The following is a 22,489-nucleotide window of genomic DNA, read 5'->3' as shown; positions in this document are numbered from 1 at the left end:
GTTGGGGGGGTGGTGTTCGGATGTTAAGGGTGCATATGGCAGTTTTCTTTATATTGCCCCCTCCCTTTGATCTGCAGGGTCATCAATTGGCAAAAGGGACGGAAGCCCAAAGGTTGAAAGTTCACTTCAAAGTGACCCTCAAAAGTTTTGGAGGGGGGTTGAGCAAAACACCGGATTGGATAAAACAGGAGAAAGAGAATGTATGTTGAGAACGGTATGTTGGCACAAGCCGCATCCCAGCAACATTAGCTACTGTATAATGTTGGACGTGTGCCCTTTAAGAGGTGTGGCCAAGTGATTGAAGTCATGTGGTCTCTGTGTGAATATCTGAACTTGAGTTTCGACCAACCTTGGCTCATTTCACAATCAGCTACCGCCCTCTTGATTTTGTGACTTGTGCGTTTGGATGTTTGTCCCATTTAATCATTTTCCAAATTTAATGACGGACACACTTCTGACCCATTTAATGGATATAGTTCAAATTGACGGCGGATTTGTTTTCACTGTCATTTTGAAAATGTCAAACTGGCTTTGCACGGTTACGCTTTACTTGCATCATCAAAACTCTGATAGGCAATGGAATTTTATCCCCATTTGGCCCGAGTTCAACCAAAAGATACAGTATGTGATTCCATGACGCGTACAATAGGCCAACTGTGACACGGAAAAACACGTGGCGGAGATCCAGCCTCAGGGGTGCTTCGGCAAGACCATTTTTAAACGAATTAATCATACACGTCTCTGAAATTGGCTAACCGCTTGCGTCAGGTTATGTTGTGCAATCATAACATCTCTTCTCGCGCTTTGTGCTCCTTTTTAGAATTCATTTGAAGCGGCAGTCTCAAGCTACTCAAAGAGACCTCTGGAAAAAATTTGGTGGCTAACCAGGCAAGAATCAAACCAGAAATGAAGCCGCCTTCAGTTGCGTGGCTGCCATCGGCTTCACACCAAAGTCAGTAAAACAAGCATGGAAAGGAGAGAAGAGAGCAATATTAGAGCAGAATAGTGCTGAGATGTTGCATATCACGTACGCACACACACACACACTCACACACACACTCGCGCGCACGAGCACACACTCAAGAAGTTAGCCAAGTGGCATTGGGTCATGCCACGTTCACATTCTTGATTGTCACGCCTTGTACACTTTAATATGAGTATTGTTCCAAAGAAAAAATGAGCTCTGTGATGCTTCTCTCGCACTGCCGCCAGACCAAATTCCAAATGCTTGGACAGGCTACGGCTAACGTTTTGCGCAGTTGACGAGCTGTTGTGGTGTTTGTGCTTTTCGCACGTTATTGTGTACGTTGACTGTGACTTTCACATTCAGAAAAGGCTTTCAGATAAAATCCTTGAGGAAAAGCTGCTGCCGCGCACGCGAGTGACGTCGCCAACTTCCGCTGTGGCATGTACATTTACAGCTTTTTTTCATGTTTTGGGGAGATTTAAGTTATCAACACTGCTGTATTCAGGTGAAATGTTTGAAAAAGCAACAGGAATCTGTTCTTACAAGGACGTCGTCATGTAAATCTACGCTAAAAAGTGTGTGTGATGTTCAGCCGAGCAGTATCAATGTAAGCTAGCTAACAATGTTAGCAAACTTACCTTCAAGATTGCAGCAGTACAACGAGATGTAAAACCAGAAACCCTTTTCAAGATTACGTTCAAAGTACGTAATTCCCGATACCTTTCAGTCATTCCAGCAGTTAGTGCTGATGGGAGGTTCACATGTCACAAAGCAAAAACAGGAATCGTGCGGCCCAAATGCTCGTACTTTTGTATTGACTGTGCATGCAGAACTTTTGACGACAGTCTCCTCTCCCACTGAGCGGCGAACAGTTGTGAGCGTTTTCAAAGGTAGTGAATGATGCGTTCGCGTCGGAGTTCATCAATGTTCGTTCGGTGATGCAAATAGTCGCAAAACGTTCTCCAACATTTTTTGCGATTTTCAAAAGTATCTTGCGACAAGAAACATTCAGGCGAACGTCTGACGACGGTCTGACGACCGTTTGACGAAAATTACGTACCGTGAACCTAACAGTGTAGATGTCGTGGGTTTGAATCCGACCCCCGACCTTCATCCGACAGCTGGGATGGGCTCCAGCACACCCGCGACCCTCATGAGGATAAACGAACTTGAAAATGGATGGATGGACAGATATATAATGCCTAATGTCCTTTTTCTTACATTTACTTTTCACATCATCTTGGTGAGTGGTGGGCCGGTAGCCTAGCACCCTCTGTTGGTCAGCCACCATGGATCGTTGATCTCGAATGAGTATATAACTGGCTCATTGTTTGTCTCTTCTCATTGCCTCATCTTCTGAGACCGAAAATGTATCAGTGTCCTTTTTTAAGCTAATTAAAATAATTTGGCATTTAAAATTGGCAATTAAGAAGTTAGATTTCTCATCCTGCATGCATGTAGACAAGCAATGGCATTTCAAAAAGAAAAAGAGTCAAGTCGCGTGTGTTTTGTCAGAGTGAGGCAGCGCCCTGGCCCCTCTCTCTCTCTCTCTCTCTCTCTCTCTCTCTCTCTCTCTCTCTCTCTCTCTCTCTCTCTCTCTCTCTCTCTCTCTCTCGCCGCGGGTCGTGCGTGGGAGTGGAGTGGCGCGTTTTGACGTACGATACCGCACGATCACGACGTTGCTCTCAGCATACACAACAGGCAAGTGTGTACACGCACATGCGCAACATCTTCACCGCCACCGCACAACTTAGAAGAAACAAGCACCTTTTGTTTGAATCCACCCAGGTTCATTGATTATGCAAAGCATGAATAATCAATGACAACGCTCAGTTTCAAATTTGGGTTTTGCGTGTGAACACAAAAGTTAGATACTCACGGACAGCAGACATGTGCTCTTTTTAATGTGTTGTTACCTCGTTTGTGTCGAAGTCGCGGTTGTTTGAATGTTTAGAATGAGCATGACCGAAATCTGTGAACCCCCCCTCCCCCCCACACCCCATTATTTATTGTCACAAAGGGCCCCCCGCCGATAACTGTCGATCAGCGGGTGGCGGCGGTAGCGGTGCTGACCGATAATTTTCCGATGATGCATATGATCCCAAACAAAAAAATATCGAGCATAACATTATGTTGGTTGGAAGTCCAAAAGGGTCCGACTGCCAACTTGATTGACCCTGTGGTGGGGGTGCTGACCCTGAAAGGGTTAAACTATGGGGAAAAAAAACTGAAAAACTACTGTGTCAAGTGGGGGCTTCGTAGGTGCCGCCAACGTTCTTTCCCTTTACCTCCCCACAGATCGACACCACTGGCTGTGACATCTATGCTAATTTTTCTGAGCCACCTTCGGGAATTTCAAATTATATTTTAGCAAACACTAGCAGTCGTTCCTCAACTAAATAGTTTGCTTGAACATTTGGGTGTTTAAATTTACAGTTATAATGTTTCATTCTCTTTTGTTTTATGTACGTTTTACAGTCAACTTCAACAGGGAGGGACGATTAATCAGGTTGAAGCATGCACGCAAGGCCTCTTATTTGGAGTGCCGTGCGAGCCAGGCTTCTTTTCGTTTCCTCCAAGTGATTTTATATGGCAGTCTCTCTGAACAGCAACACTGGCTTCGAAAACATAAAGTTGACCCCCGCATACTTGCCATTCGGCACCTGCAGATTTGCATATTTGTAGATTTTGTTGTGAATTTTTTTTTTCAATAATTTCAAATATTCATTTATGTATTTTCACCCCCCAACCCCCCACCTCAAATTTTCCTCGATATATAGAATATTGATTTTTTTTTCACCCCCCAACCCCCCACCTCAAATTTTCCTCGATATATAGAATATTGATTTTTTTTTTTTGAAGAACTTATTGGGTTTGTTTCATAACCCCCCGCACCCCCCCCACACACACACACTGTAATGCATTCTGTTGTATTATTGTTTTATGTTAAATGTTCTATGAAGTGCTTTGTTCGGGGTGCATATGCACGCTATATAAATAAAGATGAATTGTGTATTATTAAATTCGATGAGGATTTTCACTTTTCTGGCCCGGTCCTTTTTACAAGGGCACAACTTTAGGTGAGAGCGATCGCTGTGTGCTTGAAGTGTGTTTTAACAATTTTAAATGTATTTAAAGCTGTGGGAGGGGTAAGAAATGTTTTCATTTATTTATCTGGCGACTCTTATTCATGAATTTTCGTGGGTGGGTCTGGCGTGTATCCCCCCCCCCCCATGATAAACGTACTCACCGTGTAAACGTATGAAATCTGATAAGAATGCCTTTTGTAATATATGAGACGGGATGCAATTTTGCCCACCCTCCACGCCCCCAAAAATATGCCCGAGTTGCCACTTTGTTGTCTAAACAAGTGAACAGGCTTTGCCATCAGCGGCTGCTTCCTGTTTGACTCCCCGAGGGTGGTGAGTCATAACAGAGGATCTTCATCCTCTTGTTTGGCACCGTGAGGCGAAACGACCTCCATCATCCACTGTACAGTACCCAGAAGGAGGATGCGGGGCGGGGCGGGGAGGGGTGGTGGAAGGGTTTTTAGGGTGCCTAGAGTTTTTGGGGCTGAGTGGGTCTATTTAGCCCCTAGCAGATTGCCCATCTCTCCTTCCCCCGCCCGTCCTCCTTCCACCCTTCTCCTCCCCCTGGCTTTTGTGTGCCCTGAGCCCACTCCTCCCCCTTTTGTCACCCGGGCATTCCGCTTTGGTTAGCACGCACAATGGGCGCTCAGTGCTCACTCTCCTGACACTGCATTCTGCATGTGCACCAGGGGAGTGGGTTTAAATAACTCCAGAACACAATGACCTCTGTGACAAAAATGCCAAGCATCAACTCCCCCCCTTTGGTCTTTTTTTTTTTCTTCTCAAAGGAGTCGTAACTCGCACCGCAAGGCTCCAGATGGGCAGTAAAAAGCAGTGCCCGCTTGGCACAGCACAGCTCAATCCAAACAAGCAAACAGGTGTCTCTTACGCCTCCTTTGCCAATTGCTGTGACGACTGTGCATGTGCGCGTGCGTGCGTGTGTTCGTTTGTGTGTGTTCCCTTCATCTCTGCGCAGCTCGCCACACAGACCAAACGGAATTTTAAGACCTGGGCTTCACTCTTTTAGAGGGGTTAGAAACCCCCTCTTTACCCAACTTTGAAAGAAAAAGTGGCATGATTACATGATGACAAATCTTTGACATGTTCATCAAAGATCTGGAGGCCTTGTTGGCAATATGATGTAACGGAGGTGTGACATGTCCTGGCTCTTACAAATAATTCTGTTCCATTATGACTGACAGAATGAATAAATGTTTATTGTGACTGTGGTTATGATTTGCAGTGGAGTAGAATAGCATTGTGATATATCGAATGATGTGCACTTGGGTTGCAAGTTTTTCTCCCTCACACGCTTTCAAAAAATCAGTATAATGAAAATAAGCACGTATTGTAAATGTGGCACACCGCGCAGAAGTGTTCACGAGCCAAATTTGAATGAGTGAATAAAGAAATTGCCAAGAATATAAAATGAGGCTTGAAAATAGTGAAAAATGAAACGCTTCTGAAATGCTTTTGTGTGTCCGCTGAATACGCTGAAACTGTTAACCTCGATGAAAAATTGATGCCACTTTGTTGAGCATCTTACATGTCGAGCCTGACATGCTTGAGCCACAGCATTACGTTCATTTAAAGCCTCTGGCTTGAATACATTCCATCGGGTGGTCACAAGGCCTTCCCACACTGTGACATCGAGGCGCTCTAATAAAGTTTGCACACCAGTGCCAAGCCTCCATCTGAATGCTAGCTGTCACGATGGACTTTTCCACCTCTCGATCTCTCAACTTCTCTCAATGACGTGTGCACACTCATGGCCAATAACAAGGCGCGCAAAAGTGGGCACCCCAGCACGGGTAATAAAAACTTCTCCCCTTCACGATGTGATGAGTGGAACAGTTTACAGCCCCATGACCAACTATTTTCCAAAAATCTTTTATTTTGAAGGCCTGACTTTTGACAAAATGTTTTGTCCATGTTGCCCCAAATTGTGCGAGTACAGATTGATTGTATTTATATTATTTCCTATGTTAAATATTGCTCTGGAATTCATACAATTTGGTCTTAGAAGGATTTTGTAGTTTAATCATGAAAACCGAGGCTCCACTATACTTTTTTTTAAAAGTGTATTTTGATAATGCAAGTTTAAGTGTGTTCAAAATGTGGGTGGGGTAGAACTGCAAACGATTTATTTCATTTTAAATTACTTTTAAGTGGCCACAAAAGCTTTAGTTTCAGTTTGTTTCCACTTTTACAAAGCATTTTTGTTACTTTTCTTAGAGTTTTAGCTATTCTGTTACATTTCATGAATTATAGTAACCTTGCTGCCTACTGTTCTTGCATTAGTTCGCTTGAAATTGCACAGGTGTGCCTAATATTATGGCCGCAATGTAAACCTGCAAGTGATCAATAACCCCCGGCCCTCTGAAGCCCACCCGAACAGAAGTCCATCCATGACAGCAGACATGTTATGTTGTCACAGCTGAGCGACGGTCAGGTGCACCAAGTTAAGCGCAAAGGAGCCGAATGCGTAACGCGAAGTGGCGTTTAATTCCTACTTTAGGACGGCACAGTGCACCAAGACAGGCGGGTCGTGAACAGGGGGAGATGAGGGGACGGGAGGGAGGTCCGATAGGGGGTCAGTGTGGGTTTCAAATCCCCTGCTTGTTCGCCCCATATTTCACACCACAGTGACATCTTAAAGCCTAAGCAGGCCTGCTTGCTTGGCCCTCTATTTCACTTTCTCAGAAAAAAAAGGGGGAATTGGGCTGTGGGGTTGGGGGGTTAGGGGAGGGGGCACTAAAATATATGCAAATGGTCCCCCAGAGGGGATACGAATTTTATGAGTTTAGAATTTAGTTCAGCCAACCTGAATAATCAAATGTGGGAACAAAAAAAAAGCCCCCAGAGTCTATACCCCCCCCCCAAAAAAAAGACCTCATCTCTATCCCACCATCCTTGGTCGCAGGTCCTCACATACAAGTAGGTCCGAACTCTTATGAGAAGAAGGAGGAGGAGGGGTGTGAAGGAAAAAGAGAAGAAGGCTCGGCGTACCTGATCAGGCACAGGCGCCGGCTTCCTGATTACGCCGCCATTTTCCCAGCGGGCCGCCCACGCCTCACCCCGCCGCCGTGAATATGGAGGGCCGGGCGAGCCCCAACGGCGCTCGCTCTCATCTAACGGCCCAATTAAGTCGCTTTTAGAGTGATTTCGTCTGTCTTCGCGGTCTACACCCCAAAAAAGACCCCAGTGAGTCGTGGCTTTTTTTTTTTTTTTTTTTTTTTTGGTCACGTCCTCTGCGCTCATTTACAATGTGGGGGGTCTGGCATGCAGCAAGTTCTACATGACTGAACATAACATTGCAACAGGTGGTGAATTAAAATACAGACTGTATGGAATATGTCCTTTTTCTAACACTGAGTCACTTTTGATGGGATGAATGCCGACATGCGCTCCATCTACAACCGTAGATGTACTTCATGTCTTTTATGAAATCAAAAGTCGTCACTTACAATTCTGTTCATGACATTATATGCAGCCTTCTTGTTTAAATGAACCGATAAACTTGATCCAACGAATCATGCTCGACAGTGAAATATAAACAGGACGTACCAAATTCCCACATGGAAAAGGATTCGGTAAGCAATTACAAGTATGGCTGGTTTGCACTTTAGCCAGTAATTACAAATTAATTTAAAAAATAACCAATTTATTTTAAATGAATCATGTATCATTCTTCACTTTGAAATGTTCAACGTTCCAATTTTGTTTTCAGTAATTCCACATTTTCCATGAGAAAATAACAACATGACCACAAAAAAATTTCCAAATGTCACTCCAGCCTCGATTCTTACCTCCCACCTTTCCTACATTCATGCGTCATCCTACAGCATTTCATTTCAGTGTCGCCTCTCTTGATACAGTCATTGCGCCGTTACAAAACTTTTGCTGGTGGGCTGAAATGACTCACATGTTTGATTTATAAAGAAATAAATAAACACACACACACACACACACACACACACACACACACACACACACAGGTACAGATCATCATATGAGGCAATAGCCCCCCGATATGAACATAAAGTTGCTGAAAGCTTTTGATGCTTTACCAAAAGACATATTGGTCATGCCTGAGTGGGCAGCATGTGAGGAAGTGGAGCAAAGACTTCCAATTAGATCATGTGTCGGATCAAGTTGATGCACAATGACACCAACCCAAACAAGGTGTAGATCCCCACGCAAATCTGCTTAAAATCGATGCCCTCCCCCCTCCATCTCCTTGACCACCACTCCCCCCCCCGACACCCCCAGTGTCAAACGGCGTTACGTCGCACCCATCGCATTGGAATATGGCATAGCGCCATATCCAACACATGGTTTGGACCTGTTGCTTTTGTATTTCCAGTGCGGTCTAATGACCCCTGCCCCACTCCCACACCAACGAGGCCCACACACACACACACACACACACACACACACACACATACACACACACACTTTTACTCCATCCTCCAGTAGGCAAATCCTTCAGCTTTATTGCCTAGACTCAAGGGCTGCAGGTGCACAGGCCACAAAAGAGAGAGTTTTTTTTTTTTTTTTCGGGCCGGGGGTGTGGGGGGGTTGATGATGAGGGTGCAAGGAATAGAGAATAGTTAGTCGGCAGATAAGAGAGGAAGGAACAGAGACCCCCGCCCCACACACGACCACCCTCCCACTCTGATTTAACCTCTTCACCCACCCACCCATCCCTTCCATACTGCAGGCTGCTGTGGAGGGGTGTCAGAGCGTTACTTTCGTCCAAATCTTGATATCTAGTTATCACTCCGTGCACTAGTACACTACATATCCTCACTAGTAGGACACTTCGGGGCACTAGTAGGACGACAGTGTGAATTGAAAAAAGGACAAAGGGCCTCCGAGTAAACTACTGGATACCAAGGCTATTGAATAAATTCTCAAACTCAATCAAATTCACACCGGTGCAAGTGTAGCACCTGGCACGATCTGGACAATATGTGTGTGTGTGTGTGTGTGTGTGTGTGTGTGTGTGTGTGTGTGTGTGTGTGTGTGTGTGTGTGTGCGTGTGTGTGTGTGTGTGTGTGTGCGTTAGTAGATTGGCTACCAGTCTTTCTTCTGAACCAGTAGAGGAGCATTAATGGAGGTACAACTGTGCCCACTGAGGCTTGGACTACCTCAGTGGCCCCCTCACCCACGTCCCACCGTTGGCCCCCTGCGGCCTCCTAACACTCATGAGGCACTGACTGATCGACCAATGAAAGGTTTTGGAAAAACTGCAGCTGGAATTCGAACCCCAAAGCGCAAAACTGCGAGGCGGACGCGCTAACCGCTAAAGCCCCGTGCTGCTCTCGTGTCAATTATTGCAAACTATGCACAGCATGGAACTGAAGGAGTCAAGGGGCCCCTTGTGTCTATTGTCTGAATACTTATCTGACAGCGTCAATCAAAAGTGATATGCAGATGTACCTCATGTTACGGTCAATGAGCAAAGTATTCCAGGCACTCATGTGGTGTCGTTTAAAAAGTGCACACTTACAAATGGGGATGACACACGAACAAAAGAAAATAAGCCAATTACTTTTCTAACACCGTGAAGAAATGTCACCACATAATCTTGACATCACTAACCACTATCTCATCACTCACCATCATTTTTTCTTTCTTTTCAAAAACTCCAGAGGCTATGAAGGGGGAAGTCAACGCAGAAATGTTTTTTACAATATGTTTTAAGTGGCCACATAATATAGTGTTTGTGGAATATCAATGAAGCGGCAAAAATGTTTTTTTATCAATCTCTGGGGGTGGCCATTTTGCCACGTGCTGTCGACTGAAAATGACATCACAGTTCCTCAGGTCTCAGGTAACAACCAATCACAGCTCAGCTCGCGAATGTCACTTGACCAAGTAAAGGCAATTTTTGTGTTGACTTCCCCTTTAAGGCTACTTGGGCTCCATGTGTGCCGAAGCAATTTTGATGGCGGCATTGAATCATTAGGAAGCCAGATTTGCTACGTACGAGTCAAGTAGCAAACCTTAAATACGACGGCCAATATTGCCTTTTAAATATCTCTTAAATAAGCTCTTCTGTCAAATCGTTTGGCTTGTTCCCCTTTTTTGAAGAATTTTTACTCAGTTTTGCCAGCTTGTGGAGTTACATTTTTCCCGTATCACGTGACCACCATCCGTCCATCCATCCATTTTCTGAGCCGCTTATCCTCACAAAGGTCGCGGGCCTGCTGGAGCCTATCCCAGATGTCTTCGGGCAATAGGCCAGGTACACCCTGAACTGGTTGCCAGCCAATCGCAGGGCACACATAGACAAACATCCATTTACAGTCACACTCACACCTAGGGACAATTTAGAGTGTTACATTAACCTGCCGTGCATGTTTTTGGAATGTGGGAGGAAACAGGAGTACCCGGAGAAAACCCACACATCACGGGGAGAACATGCCAACTACACACACGAAGGCCGGAGCTGGAATCAAACCCTGCACCTCTGCACTGTGAGGCAGACGTGCTAATCAGTTGACGCCGTGCCACCTATGAGCAACATGATTTCAAAATAAAATTAATTTTAGACTGATGATTTTTTCAGTCAACCTGTGCCCCCATACTGGTCTGCAACCTGGTGATTGTGAAAAAGCATGGCAGACTCCACCACTTTACTACCAGTTACAAAACGCCGGAGTACATCACACGCAACACACCCAAGAACAGCTCATGGAATCTGTTCGTGTGTGAACACAATTTCGGATCTCGGTGAATCAGGTGTGGACTCTGGGAGTTCACATGCCATCCTGCGGTCAAGGGAGCGGAGCGAAGAGACACCCAACTCCCTCCACCCCGAAGGACCCACCTGACTGGGACGCACCCTTGCGTCGCGGCAGACGGCAGGAGCTCTCGCAAGTGCCGGGTCGCTGGCACATGACATTGAATAAACAGGTCACGCCGCCTATGTTACTGGAGCTGCCATGTCTGGAACACGCCCACGGGGACAGGAATAACAGGCCGCTCCAGAACACGAGGACATCCGAGACGCCGTGGCACCCTACCTGCGTGCTCACTTTTCCTTATCTTCCGTACTAATCCTCACCGGCTTCCGCCATCTGCTCCCGCAGTTCCGCAGTAAAAGCACCACCACGATGCATAAAATGGGGTCGCTGGGTGTCACACGCATTGTCATGGCGGGTCACGTCGGGAAGGTGGACGGAGAAGTCCAAATCTTGGACAACTGGTCCTCGACATAAATTGCTAGTAGGGTTTAATTGCATAACTTTAAGGGGTTAACCAGGGTTATAATAGTTTGGGAATTTTTTTATGGGTAGTTTTTATTTAGTTATGAGTTTGTTTGTTTGTTTCATTTTTTTCAAAGACTTTGTTAGAATTCAATATTTAATCGGTATTCGAATTAGTTTTAGTTTTTGAAAATGTTTGTGTATTTCTTGTGTGTAAAGCGTTTTTAAAAAAGCATCACGGTAAGTGTTGTGTAGTGAAAACGAAAAAACTGTCCATCCATCCATTTATTTTAATCCGCTTTATCCTCACAAGGGTCGCGGGGCGTGCTGGAGCCGATCCCACCTGACTTCAGGCAGTAGGCGGGGCACACCCTGAACTGGTTGCCAGCCAATCGGAGGGCAAACAACCATTTGCACTCACAATCACGCTTCAGGACAATTGTGTTCACTCAAAAATTCAATCTTATAAAAAGATTTTTAAAAACAACCATCCACAAATCAAATACATGTACAGATTTCCATCCTTTGTTTGCATCTTGTGCTTTTGCCTGAAGCCAATGTTCCAAACACATTCAGCAGCAGGCCGTACTATTTGCCTGTCTGGACCAACTGAAATTAAGTGTCTGGTTAAAGTGTACCTCCGACAGCCTATTTTGAGGTATTGATGAAGATTGACGATGAATATCAGCTTCTCACTTCTTTGTGGCTCGAACAGCGCATTCGCGATCCCCGTGGTTAATTTTCATGCAATGTGATTCATAAAGAAGTGGAATATATTTTCCGTCAAGCGGTGAAGATAGAAATGTGGTGCCTATCTAGCGAGTGTAACTTGTCCCGATGTACATTTTTTTTTCTTTAATTATGGTTTGTTTTCATTTGTTTTGCAAAGGTAAAATAATTTTCGGTAGTTTTCTTTTTTTTAAGCATTTTGTTTTCATTTTACATCTTTTCAATTTTTGTTTGAGTGATTTTGTTTGTTTTTTTTTTCGTGAACTAAAATAAACATAAATATCATGTAAAACAAATTAACGTAGTAAAAGTGGCGCCAGTTTTGGAAAAGAAAGCCACCAGTAAGACAGTCATTCCACTAGTCTCCTGAATTATCTTACGAGTGAGTAAAACAGAGCGCACGAATACATGAAGCTAAAGCTAGATCGCTAGCTATTGAAATAACGCTACAAAAGATGTTGCTGGTTTATTCAGGTTTAATTGTGTACTAATTGGCCAAAAAGTGTCACTAGCGGTCAAAAAATATTGACAAGACTGACTTGAAATATTAGTCCACTCAAGGCGGTCAGATTGTGGAATTATCTGTCTAGTGAGTACAAAGAGCAAACTAGTACCTGGACTTTAAAATGAATATCTACAATCTCAAATACATACATGCTAATCGGTTTTATGGAAAGCCAATGAAGCTTTTTTTTAATCATTGTGGCACTCATGATGCCAAAAAATAGTACCAGTAAGAAAGTTCTTCAACTAGTGCACCGAATTGTGAGGTGATGGACATCCGGGATATGGAATAAATGCTTTCCATAGCCATAGACCAGCACATATTAACCATAAAAGCTGTTGAGGATCATGAGTTTGGATCGAGTATTGCAAATGTGCTCACATTTACATGAAAAATGTTTTTTTTTTTTTTTAATGACTCAGTCATGCCCTAAATCACTTGCCCCCCTTCCGCCCCGCTTCCCTCGACTTCTTTCCTCTGCTCGAGCTATTAAATCAGCATCTTGACCCCGCAACCCCAGGCTGCGACCATAAAGAGCCCCCCGTGGTCAGCCAGGCCTGATTGTAACATTTGAATATGAATCGGGGGGCCTGGAAACAGCCCCACAAGCGCCTCCACTTACGGGCCCGACTCGATCGCCCAACCCGAGGGCCCATCCAGTGGCTGAGGATTTACTTGGACTTGAGAAAACGAGAGAGGGCTCAAGTTACAAAGGAGGTCGCCATCTCCCCCTGATTGGTGTCACAGTGCGGCACTAAAGCCACGCAAGCCAAGGCTCACAAATTCCCCCATCCACCCGCTTGGGGTGCGTGGGGGGGGGGGGCGCATGCATCGCCGTCATGTTTATGCGACCAAGGTGTGACGACCGGGAGGGGCCGCGTCGTCGTCATCGTCAGGTTTAAGGTTCACAACTTTGTGCGCATTTTCTTTCAGCCGAGAGGGATTTTTGCATTTTTCTGATGAGTCGTTTACAATTTGAAGTTAAGGTCAACTCACGCCACTTTTACGAGTATCTCCTACAAGGGTCATCAAGACAGCAGTTTTACATGTTATTTTGATATTTTCGTTGTACTTTCTTAAAATCGGAAACAGAGAAACGTGACAGAGGTTGGGGGGGGGGGGGTTCATCAACGAAGGTTTGTTTGTGTGACTTCCCATCCAAAAAAAAACAAAAAAATCTCTCTCTTAAGATTGTACTGTAGGTGATTTTATCAAATTTTTGCTGAGAATTTTGGTTAAAATTGTGTTATTTAATTGAAGACCCTTTAAAGTAAAAGGAACTTTGTTCAGGTTTGTAGATCATCGGAAATATGTTGTGCAGACGTAGCGCGACTTTTTTTTGGGCCATGGATGGCGCCACTTGACGCACTTCCAGCATGCGTCCTCCCTCCCCAGCCTGAGAAGAACTTTGCTGGCAACAGCGGTTGTCCAGCGAGCTATGCCTACACCCCCAAGATACATCTCAAAGAGTGCAATCAATTTGGATGAGAAGAGCTTAGCGGTAGCAAAAAAAGTAATAAAAAAAAAAAAAATCACCATCCCAAATATGACCCATCAAAATGTCATCTTGTTATTTTATGTGACCTCATGTTAGGCCACACAAGTGATATTATGCTACATTACGTTATGTGACATAGGTTACGTGATGTTAAGCTACGTGATGCTACGTGGTGCTACATTGAGTGACGTTTCGAATGATTTGACACGACTTGATGTCATATTGTGTTGTGTTGCTTGGTTTTGTTTAAAGGGTAGAAATGACATAGGAATTAGTCTTCTGAAAAGCGTTATTTAAAAATAAATAAATAAATAAACTGTTCGAATTTGTCCCTGCCGAGTTCCATCAGAGGGAATTTTTTTTGTCTGTTTGTTTTCATTTGGATCCGAGTCAGCCACAGTATGCGATTCCGTCAATCTTCTCTTGTTGAGATAACAAGGTCGGTAAAATCATTATGGGCGCGATAACGTCTTGCAGCTAAGCGAAGGAGAGCAAACGGTAGCGCAGCTGTATATTTATTTATTGACTTTTTATCACCGGGCCTCCACAACAGGACCCCCAGCATGGCGTCTTGTTCGTCAACTCGTCGTTACAAACCATCTCATTATTCACCTGAGGCGCGAAGTGCGCCACCCTCTCAGGTGGCCCCCCATTCCGAGACGCCCACCCCCACCACTCAACCCCCCCCAACCTCCCCCTCATGGCACCACTGCTGCCCACGCAGGCCTTCTTCACGGCACTGGACGGGAACAATGACAGTGCACAAGATGAGAGGGGATCATGAGTAGGCAAATCCGAGGGGGCTGTAAAGGGGATTTCACAGCTCGATAAGTTTGGACAATTTGTTGACAGTCCCTTTTATTATGAGTCCCGAGGGAGTGGGCATAAATATTGATGCTTTTGCCAGATAAGCTGGAGCTAAATCTCGCTGCTTAGTGCGAACACTCTCAACTTTTGAGGTCCAGGGGAGATATTTTTCCAAGGATTCCCCCTCATAATCCTAACGCCATTTAAACATGTGCGCCACCGTAAATGCCATAGGAAATAAAAATGTGCCTATTTTTCAGAAAATGTTGCACTAGCAATTTGGATTTTTTTTTTCTCCAGTGAAAAAATTGTTGTAATATTACAGGAATAGAGTTGGATTTTTTTTTCTTGTATTTCTACAAGAAAAACATTTTATTTTTAACAAAGCGGTATATTTTGGGAGAGTAAAATCTTTAATAACACAATATTAAAGTTGAGTTCAGCCAGGAAAGAAAGTCACATCTGATGAGGTGAATGCAAAAAGCTACACCGAGGAAACGTCCAACTTTTTTGCAAATCAAGACATTGTTTTATGACTATAAAGCCTGATTTTTTTTCATGAATTTGTCATCGTGTTACGACGTCTGGAAAAGATGTCTTCATTCACAAAAAGGAAGGCCGCAAGTGCCAACTGAGAGTTGCGTGCAACACGCCGGCCAGCACAGAAGGAAGAGCAAGAAGATGAGGCGGAGAAGGCCCCCTACTAAACTCCAATAACTGTTGTTTCCAGAGAGCAGAGAAGATATTTGCCTGTGATGTTGTAAAGCTCTGTTTGTGTGTGTTGCTTCTCCGTGTGAGTTTAAATATCAATTATTCAAAGGATTCAATTACCGTAACATGTATGTCCTTTCTGTTAGACAGTGCATTGCTTTTAATTTATAGTTCGGTTGAACATTTTGTTTTTTTTTCAACATACAATTTTTAATTCTCTTTCGTTTTAAAGGTCCGTTTCGCAGCGAAGTTCGACCGAGAGTGACAAATAAACCGCTTGAAACAAACACGCATGTGCCTCTTATTTGGAGACCAGTCTTCTTTTTATTTCGATCAAGTGATGTTATACAGTCATAACTCGGTTTTCGGCCATAATCTGTTCCAGAAGGCTGTTCGAAAAGCGATTTGTTCGAAATCCGAAACTATTTTATTAGCCCATGATTAGGGGCTAATACACTATGCAGAAATAATAAAAAGATCTGCGCAAATCACAACAAACATGTCTGCTCACAATGAACGTTACACGAGGAAGCGTCACTTCCTCGTGTCAGGAAGTCGAAAGGAGTCGAATGGTGTATTCGGATTTGCTCAGTTTGGTCGAAAACCGGTTTTCGGTCGTAATCCAAGGCGTCAAAATCTCAAATTTTCTGGTCGAAATCCGATTTGGTCGAGAACAGAGACGTTCGAAAACCAAGGTTTGGCTGTATGACAGTCTTACATTTCAGGACTGCAAAAGAGTGAAACTGGTGCGAAGGAAAACTTAATCAAACGTGGGTTTCAATAAGATTAGCTATTTTTCAAGCTATTTGTTAATTTTTAACGCACATGGGAGCGGTAAAACTGTATCAAAACCATATGGCGCATATGTGTCAGTGGATCTGGAACATATTTCCCCATAAGAAACAGACGGCATGTACCCACTCATATATATGACAAGGCTTTGTAGAATCCTCCTGAGGCCTCTGAGGCATCCCTGCGGGCCACACCTCCAAGAGAGACGGCCCGCCGACTAACTCTCCATGGCAACTAATCAATAAGTGACACAGTCAGTCAGCAGCTAAGTGTGTTCAACACCCCCAACAATAACCCCCACCCCCTCCCCTCCCAGGGTTCCACTCGCCTATACAATCACACGCTGGCAAACCTAAGGACCGCTCGCGCAATCTAACGAGAACCAGTTCTAAGTTGATCAAGGTCGCTATGTCAGAAAGCCTTTCGTTTTACATTATGTGCGCGTTATTGTGGTTGGAATTTGCATCCCACCGGGATCCGTGGTCAACGTTTTCACGCCGTGGTGCAGTTAAAAACAATTCAGCTGATTCGATGTTGTTTTGGGTTGCTTGTGATGAGCATTCGTCGCCCTAATTAAAAAGAAAAAGGAAAACGTTGCACTAATATTCGACTTCAAATTCAGTTGGACTTGAAACGTTGTGACTTTTTTTCACTTCAGTATAATTAAAAGTGTTTAAATAAGTCGTTCATTTTTTCAAGATTACAATTTTTGAGGTTTTAGAAAAGAAAATATTTGACATCTTGTACTCATCTCGTTTTTAAAAAGGCAAATTTCTATTTAAATAGCCGAAAAAATGGATGGATGGGAAAAGCAACTATTTGAATAAACATTTAAAAAAATACTTTAATTAAATAATTAATTACTGTACTTATTAGTAATTAAAAGTGATCAATTTGGAGTTATAAAGAGTCTACCCAAGTTTTACAATATGATTTCCTTTTTTTTTCTCATTTTAGATTTGAATTGATGCTGAAATTGGTGAATTTATTTCTTGTCACGTATTTGTAAAATGAACAATTTTGCATCCAAATGTTACAATTATTTTATTGAGTAATTTGTTGAGGAACCATTTTTCAATGAATAATAAATAAAGGACAAACATTATAAAATAATTATAAAACAATAAATAAATTATAAAAATTAACTTCTGCGCTTTAAAACTTACAAATAAGGGTTATCTTATCTTATCTTATCTTAATTTTGTTTCTCATCATCTACCAATGACCTGGCCCGTCTATCCATTTCAGCGATCAAATGCAACCCACGCCAGATGTATCCAAGTGGGCAAGAGTCAAACAGGCCTAACCGGACTTCAGGAAAACAGATCCGTGTGTGTGCATGCGTGCGTGCACGCGTGTGGCATGTGAAGGTGCACGACCGCTTCCCCCCCCCCGCCCACTGACAATAGCCTCACGATCGGAGGGCTCCTTCCATTGTGCGTCTGTCAATCCCCATTCCCTGTCACTGTCCTCCACCAACGCTAATCAATAGCTGTGCCCTAGATGAGAGGCCTAATCTCCTCCCCCGCCCCCGGAGCTGGGCGAGCACTCGGAACACTGTCCCAAGGCGTGCATGCTCGTGTGCGCACGTACACGCGTGGCCCCATTTCCCGCCGCCTTCCAAGACGGGTCATAAGTGGGGTCAGAAGAAGTCGAGTTCAAGACGAGCATGCATGCTCCAGTGTTCCTAGACAAAGTTAATGTGCGCCACAGAAAGGGACCATCTGCGGCACTCACACTTTTGACACACTCAACTCTCCTTAATGCACTCGCAGATTCATCGGAAAGCCTTCTCTCGGTCCGCTTGTGCCCCGTTTGCGGCGAGGGCCTTCACGCTTGAAGGCAACATCCCGTACAAGCGTAGTGGCGCCTGGAGATACAAGCGACCCAACTTGTGACTTTTTCGATGAAGTTCGAGACGAGGCAAGATCATTTTTACTCGTCCCGCGATGGAGGAATGTGCATTTACGTTTGCGCATCAAACAAAGACAATCGCGCGGCGTCTATGAACAGACCGCTAGCATGATGCTAACATAGAATGGAAAACGCCATTGACATGGTTAAAGGTTCGCTACAATCGTTGCAGTTTTCGAAACCCATTAAGCAACAGATGTAGACAGACAAACAATACTCACGGGGCATACATTCTTTATCCTCCATGAAATAAATTTGACAGCATCTTACTGCGCCGTTTACAGTAGCACTCAATTCAACTCAACTGTATTTATAGAGCACTTTAAAACAACCACCGCTGTATACAAAGTGCTGTACATGGAGCAAATATCATATACACAACAATAAACAATAAAACAATACATGAATCACAAAGACAGTAGAAAGCACAAAGTCATGCTAAGTCAAAAGCCAAAGAATACAAATGAGTTTTGAGACAAGTTTTCAAGATGGGCAGCGAGGGGTCTTGCCTAACGTTCAGTGGGAGGTCAGTCCAAAGAGAGGGACCAGCAACGGAAAAAGCCCGATCCCCTCTGAGCCTCCCGCTTAGTTCTTGGTATCTCTAATAATGTCTGGTCCGCAGACCTGAGGCAGGAGTGTACGGGCGGAGGAGCTCAGCGAGGTAATTTGGAGCGAGGCCATTTAAAGATTTGAAAACAAATAATAGGATCTTAAAAAGAACTCTAAAATGTTTTGGGAGCCGGTGAAGGGATACCAGAGTCGGAGTTATGTGCTCCCTCTTACGAGTACCAGTCAAGAGGCAAGCAGCAGCATTCTGGACCACAATTCTTATCTTTTTTGCTTCGAAACACCGCCGCATTGGATTTGGAATGCAACGCGTAAAATGTGTTTTCATCGCAGACTTCAAGCCTTAATTTGAGGGTATTTTCAATCCAAATCAAGTGAATGGTGTCGGAATTTCAACGCTGACCGTCAATGGAACTGCGTCAATGTGACTGCATGATGAAAGTGTTTTGGACAATCTGTTTTTCTGCTCATATTTAGCCGAATGCTTCACAACTCGTTGGTCAGCGCTTCACAGTGCGGATGGACAATGACCTGAATAAGTGACTTCCTTTCATTATTTTTTTGCATTCTTCTTCAAAGTGTGTTTTAGGTCATAAACATGTTGGATAACGCAAGCAAATGCTGGCTTGTCTCCTTTTTAATCGAGCATGGACTTGCGTGAACTTTATAGTCAGTGTGATGTTTAGGCGTAACACAGACACACAGACGGACGCGCACACGCACACGTGCGCACACACACACACACAAATTGCCTCAGTTGCAATCATTCATTTAGTCGAATGAACTTTATGGTGTCTGATTGGCTGAAATCCAGACAGGCTATAGTGCCAACTGTTGCATTAGCATGTGTTTTTTTTTCGACAGAGAGTTTTGAAGAGTAAAAAAAATAAATACCTGGATACTGTGCGTGCAGATCAAAAAGCCCGTGAAGAAATCATTCGGATGATGTTCTGCAAAGAGAGAGAGAGAGAAAAAAAAAAAAACAGAACAAAACATCACCCACTTTGCTTTGAGCTGTTTGTGTGATTAGTTTGCCGTTTGTTTGCATTGAGACAAAAGAGGCACTGAGCCTTATTCCGTTCATATTAGACAGTTCTCGTATGCTTCTGGCACAGAGTAAACACAGCTTGACAGGCAGACATGTTCATAGATGACCTAACCCGCGAGGTCACGATCGGACCCAATGCAGCCGTGTTGACTTTGTATTGTACTGAGGCCCGGGGCACAGCTAAAACATACATCGCCATTATTAAAATCTTAATTGATTTTTAATGACAGAGGGGGGAGAAAATGGTACGTGTACTCATTTCTCTTGTGGTTGTGTGGTGGTAATCCAGATAACCAGCGCAGCGCATGCCAGCCAAAACAAAATATCCTCAGACAATCACGTGTCCCGGCCTGATTTTTGGTATGTGTGCGCGGCCGCTTATAATCGTCAACCCGGAAGGTTTCCCAAGCAGATCAGGGAAGAAAATCACAACACACCCAACACCACAATGTAAGCACTGAGAATCTCTTTTTATTTTTTTATTTTTTTGAAGCAAACTCAGCTTTTGATCCTTAAAGGAGGGCATCCGCGGTCGGTCCAGTCAGGTCCGTAAAATATTGCAACTCGTACACAACTCTTCTTCTTTTTGTCTCTCAACATCACCACAAAGGATTTGAAACGATATGAAAAAAGATGCGCTTCAACGGCTGACTGTCAGCTTTGATTTGAGAGTCGATACGGTTTCTTAAAACTCCTCCCACTTTGGAAGCGACTAAAAGTAATGGGACATTTGTCTGCTCAGCTGTTCCATGCGGTGGGCATGTAAGGCAGCCAATGGAAGTAGCTCCGGTGCATTTCTTCATGATGCGACTGCTGACTAAAGCGGCAGGATGAATTCTGAAGTTTTTTTCGGCACTCAGATGAACTGCTCATCTTCAACCAATTGCTTCAACTAAAGACTTTTTGAAGGCAAAGAAGTGGAATGTTACGCAATGGCCAAGTCAGTCTCCTGACCTGAATCCAACTGAGCATGCGCTTCATTTGCTGAAGACAAAACTGAAAGGAAAATGTCCGAAGACCGAGCAGGATCCGAAGTCATTTGCAGCAGAATATCAACAGGGATGAAAATTCACTCTCCACATTCCACACCTAGGGCAGTAATTAACGGCAAATAACGTACAACCACCAAGTATTCGAAATTGACCATCTTGTTTAGGATTGTTAATTTGTCTCATTAATTTTTTTGGGGTCCTTTCAATAGTGGGGCGCACCGTTCACCTGATTTGGATGTAAAACCCCTCAAGTTAAAGCCGAACGTCTGCAGTTAAAGCATATCTTGTTTGCCTAATTTCAAATCCATGTTTCGAGCCAAAAAGATGACAATTGTATCCATTGTGTTCATTAAATACCGAGTTGATCTCTTTAAAAATTCAATCCAAACTATCACGCCCGAGAGCTGTAAGGTTTGGTTTTGTGGGAGGCCCCTGGTGAGAGCTTGTTTTCTTCCCAGCGACAAACAAGCAAAGAAAGTCGCTGCTGGGCGGATGCGTCTTGTCAAGCGGCGGCGCGCTGGCCTTTGAAGCGCTTCCCACTCGGCATTCCTTGCGGTTGTGTCAGGCACAGCGATTCGACCGCAACTATCATTAATAGGACCTGGTGCAACAGGCAAAATGTCTGCGCATGGGTGTTCACCGCGCCGGTCGTACTTGGGGAAAAAAAGAAGAAAAAAAAAACGGGGACGAAGATGGTTCGACGTGGTCTGCTTCCTGGGAGCGCCTGTTTGTGGGGAAGGACGACTTTCAGTGGGTCAGCCCGAAAGCGCTGACCCCAGGAGGATTTGATGCCATTTTCCCACGCAGGGAGTCGACCTGAGAGGAGCTTGTTAACAACATCTGCCCCAGTTCAGTGAGATTAACCCCCACCCCGAACACACACACACACACACACATACACACACACTGCTCACTCCTGTCAATCTTGGTAGCGCACAAGTCCCGACTACTCAGGGCCAGGCCAGATTCTGAGGTGGACAGGCCACTCCAGGCCCCTGCGGGCTGGGCTCCAAGGGCCCTCCTGGAGATCCCAGCCACAGCAGATCAATACGGAGGCTGTGTTCAGAATCACTCACTCGTTCCCTAATCGCGCTTCCAGTCAACCCCCGTTTATCGCGGGGGGTACGGTCCAGACCCAATCGCCATTCATGAAAAACCACAACAGATATAGTCCGCAAAAAAATAAAACCTCACACTTGCTCTGAAAACTGGACCTAAATGGAAGAGCAGCGTGGCCAGTCGAAGACCTCATGTTTCTCAGCAGTAAATACTTTTTTGAATCAAACTGGTTTTTTTTGGGGGGGTGGGGGGTTAAAATGAATTAACGTTGAAAAATCAAACATTTCTATAAACTGACCCTTTAACTCTCATTTCATTTGTACCTGTGACCAAAAAGCAAAGTGTGAAGAGTCTCTGTTGACTAAAATACATGAGATATTTCACAACAAAAATGGTGTTTCCACATATGAAGTGGCTAACACATTCCTGGATATTTGGGGATTTAGCAGACTTTCACTGTCATTACTACATGTTCAGACCGTTCTTTACTTTTTTACGCAACACTTAGTGACCTGTTTGTTTTGTTTTGGGGTTTTTTTTTTTCCTATTTTGTACTTCACTAATAGTCCATGTATTTAAAAAAAAAAAAAAAAA

General features: G+C 44.1%; 1 long non-coding RNA gene across 1 annotated transcript in view; it reads right to left on the bottom strand.

Annotated features, from left to right (window-relative positions):
• LOC109511939 (uncharacterized) overlaps window positions 1–22,489 on the bottom strand; it is a 53,447-nt gene that overhangs the window by 11,456 nt on the left and 19,502 nt on the right. Inside the window, exon 2 of the long non-coding RNA XR_002167423.1 lies at window positions 19,691–19,746. This is a non-coding gene — a long non-coding RNA (uncharacterized LOC109511939). The remainder of the gene's footprint in view (window positions 1–19,690; window positions 19,747–22,489) is intronic.

This window comes from Hippocampus comes, unplaced genomic scaffold (assembly GCF_001891065.2).
Source record: "Hippocampus comes isolate QL1 unplaced genomic scaffold, H_comes_QL1_v1.1 scaffold381, whole genome shotgun sequence".
In the NCBI taxonomy this organism is placed as follows: Eukaryota; Metazoa; Chordata; class Actinopteri; order Syngnathiformes; family Syngnathidae; genus Hippocampus; species Hippocampus comes.
The sequence above is the reverse complement of the archived record's forward strand: the minus strand, read 5'-3'. Positions and strand labels throughout refer to the sequence as shown.